This window comes from Athene cunicularia, unplaced genomic scaffold (assembly GCF_003259725.1).
Source record: "Athene cunicularia isolate RWA unplaced genomic scaffold, athCun1 SCF_24, whole genome shotgun sequence".
NCBI lineage: Eukaryota > Metazoa > Chordata > Aves > Strigiformes > Strigidae > Athene > Athene cunicularia.
This window is the reverse complement of record NW_020799311.1, coordinates 48,327-52,105: the sequence shown is the minus strand read 5'-3', so window position 1 is coordinate 52,105 and position 3,779 is coordinate 48,327. Positions and strand designations below refer to the sequence as shown.

General features: G+C 37.4%; 1 long non-coding RNA gene across 1 annotated transcript in view; it reads left to right on the top strand.

The window, feature by feature from the left end:
* The window catches only part of LOC113490726, a 5,334-nt gene extending 2,690 nt beyond the window's left edge, over nt 1-2,644 (top strand). Inside the window, exons 2-3 of the long non-coding RNA XR_003400293.1 lie at nt 1,128-1,391; nt 2,537-2,644. This is a non-coding gene — a long non-coding RNA (uncharacterized LOC113490726). The remainder of the gene's footprint in view (nt 1-1,127; nt 1,392-2,536) is intronic.
* Nucleotides 2,645-3,779: the final 1,135 nt, after the last annotated feature.

Genomic DNA, 3,779 nt, shown 5'->3' with positions numbered 1-3,779 from the left:
AAATGATCTTGATGTGCTGCCATTTCGTTCGGTGCTGAATATAGCCACTTGAAGCTGCTAGAATTCCTTGGTGTTCCTACATTGGCGTATCTGAGTCTGCATCTTGTTGCTGCTGCAGCTTAATGAAATTTGCCAGTTTGTGCCGTGAGGATGGACACGTTCTCATATTCGAGAGACAGTGTGAAGCATTATTAAGAACTGTGGATGTGATAGAGCTTGGTTTGAATAACACTTGGGATATTTCCTACTGCTGAAATCGTTATCTTAAAAATATGTTTTTTCCAAGATCAGCAGTTAATGTTAATTTTGCTAACCTTAAATATTTTCTCTCCTAAGAACAGCTATTTTAAATAGAGCAGGGCTAAGATGGCCTTCATATACTTCAGATGTTTTAAGTACCGTCTTTATAATGTGACTTTTTTCTTGTCATTAGGCCAGCCACATCCCTTGCCTTAGCCCAACGTTGTTTTTGAAACTGATTTCAGTGTTGTTTAGAGTGGAAAATGAAACTCTGGTTTTAGGAGTGTCTTCACTGAAATCCAGAATTTATGTTATTACAACTGAGTGCTTGTCATTTACTTCTTTTACAGTGAAAGGCTTTTTGTCATTGTATTTACCGTCATAACTTTGACTGATAAATTTGACCTTTCTGAGTGCAAGCTGTTTCTGAACACCAGCTGTCAATGAATAATGTAATGTTCAGACTCTTTATTTTTGATAATAAATTTGGTAATGCACTGGTAATGCGAGTTTCCAGAACAAAGAATCAGTTTCATATTTAGCTTGTCACCTCAAAATTGAGTATACTGCCTAATATATACAGAATTTTCTTTTGTTTTGATTTTGGGTGGTTTTTTTTGTTTTTTAAAGAGAGGGTTTTTTTGTTTTCATCTTTAAACCAACGGCAAACCTGCTATTGATAGCAAGAGTTAGTGTGATTGTCCAGGTGGAGTTTCAGAATAAGCAAATTCCTATGGCATAGACTAGGAATTGGAGGAGTACGATATCTCACCGTGCATTTTGCTGGGTTTGAAGGTTAGGCTTGCATGACTGCCTTTACTAATTTTGACAAACAATAATATTTATGTGAAAAATGTAAGTTCTTTCATTTATTCCTTTTCTTTCAGAAAGGCAAAGAAAAATGTGGAGGCATTGCCAAACTCTTTAGAAAACAGACTTGTAGCAGGCAGGCTGCGGGTCCAGTTGAGGTGGAGGCTAAGAGCACAACTGACCATCATCCTTTTCCAGAACCTAGACTCTCCTGTCCATTTACCTCTTCTTTGACTGAGAAGGAGCGGAAGACGCACTTATATCCGATGACTTAGTACTCAAAACAAATAAAGCATTTTCAAGTTAATGCAGCAAGTCAAAGAGAATTACTCACCTATCTCGTGTTCATATATGTATCTACATACAAACTTCACAGAGGGAGTTCTACAATTAATTTTTTTAAAAAAATATTTAAGGAAAATGTAGCAAAAAAGTTTTAAAATTCACTTGGTCATAATTGCCTTTTCACATAGTATTATGAATGGTAATAAAGGTTTAAAATAATCAGGATAAAAGTTTTAATATAAATTTAAAGTGTATTTAGTTATTTTATTAAAATAGATTGGCTTTTTGTGGATTTTTTGGTTTGTTTTTTAGTGGTAGTCTAAACAACTGACAGTAAGTGTAGATCTTTGATAGCTGATCAGGCACACCCCCACACTCCCCACACCCCCCACCCCCCATTTTTTTATGAGAAGGAAGTGAAGAGTTGACCTCACTATGATTTTAGCGTTTCATAATGGTGTGTAGCAGTCTCGGTACAATGTTAGGGGGTCGATACATTTTGATGGGATCTTTGACAGCACCCTGTAATGGAAATTTCTTTGTTAGCATGTGAGGGACCTGTGTTTCAACCTTCTATGCTTCACACTTGCCTTTAGTCTCAGCAGTGTTGTTTACATGGTGAAAGGCCATGTCTCACATTGGTTGGAAGTACCATTTTAGTTGAATCCTGTGTAATGGAATTAATCACCAATTGTTTTTGAGCCATTCCATTTGCTTTCCCATGCTTCCTTGTTTTATTCCTCTTTTTCTTTTCTTTTTTTATTTTTAAATCCTGTAACGATGGGAATGTCATTCCCAGAGAAATCAGTAGCTTCTGTGTTGTTGTCACTTCCACTGTAATTGCTTATGAAGACACAGCTCAGTTATCTTTGTGTCTGTCATGTAAGGTTGCTCCCACAATGTCTTGTAGCCTTTCATTTTATAAACCAGCAGTGTATGATCAAAAGAATCTTGCTGTTTGTTGGGGCAGGGGTGCTTTTTTTTTTTTCTTTTTTTAAAAGGAAATGGGCCTTGCAAAAAAATTTTTGCTTAACTGAAACTCTGAATATGAGCAGAGACTTGCCAAATTGTACAGCAAGTGGGAACTCTGCCACTCTGTCATACCACCACGTGTGCTACCTCTCTGGGAATTTTGCTGATTACATACTAACCTAGAGGATTCCATTCTGTCTTTAAAAATACATTTTTCCTTCCCTACCAGCAAATGAAAGAAGTAGTAAAGAATGACGTTGCAGAATTTCTGAAATTTGCCCAAAACGCTGCAAAAGGCTGCGCCCAAGGTTATGATGGCATCTCTGAAGATGCACTGCGTTATCCTGAGGTAATTACCAATACTGTTTAATTCCTCCTCTTCTTAAATAATTTAATTGGGATTGTGATTCAGATGTGTAGGCACTGCTTCTGGGGTCTGATGTTCCCTGAACTTCTGCTGATTCCATGTTGGGAGACATGAGACCTTGCCCTTTCCCTTATGCTGTGCAGCATGGCTTGGCCCACAGTTTATTGTAGCCAGTAAGAGGTGATGTAAGGGAGGTCACTGAATGCAAGACTGTACAAAGGTGTAGTCCGCAATTAAGTAAGTTACATCCTCATATTTGGAAGGGAGAAATTGCATTTTAAGTGTGCATTTACATTAACAAGCTGCTCCTAAATGCTGGACAGAACGTCAAGCTTTCCGCCAAGTAGCACGTGACAAAGTCACTTTAATCAGAGGTTACTCAGGCTTTAATCATAATCATTTGCAAGTTCCCGCTGTGTTAAATACCCACGTTGATGGTTTTAAAATCAAACATGAGTGCAAATGTATATATCATTAAAAAATAGCACATTTTGGGAAAAAAATTTCTGGAGTACAGGTTCCTTAAACTTTCCCTTCAGTTTTTGACTTGCTTGGGCTTGTTTTCCTCATAGTGTCTTGGCTTAATTGAAATGGTTTACTTTATCTACATGTTGTTAAAATTTCAGCCTTGTCTAGTGAGTGCCACATGACTGTCTTTTACAGAATAAAAAAAGAAAATAAATGTTTACTAGAGAGTAGAGCATTTAGGTAAATTCAGAAGGATGACTTCCATTTCACCATAACACTTTTTATTGTGTGCTTTTCATGCGTAAGATAAATTTTGTTCTTGCATTAACACATGGTTTGGGCCCATGTGAGGGCAGAAATCTTGCTTTTTTCCTAAAAATCTGAATTGACTTTGTAATTTTATATCTTACATTTGTGTCTGTTTTTCTAAGTGATCTTGTCATCTGGTCCCAAGAACGGGCTGCAAAAACTCATTTACAACAGCTGTACTGGAGGCGATGGCTCAGGGATATCGACTGGCCCCATAAAAATTGGCTAACACTTTTAAGAAAAAAACGGCATTCATGCCGGCACAGTACTCTATCTTAAAAAACGAGCATGTACATCTCTGTGCTCAGCGTTCGGAGCTGGTGGCGGT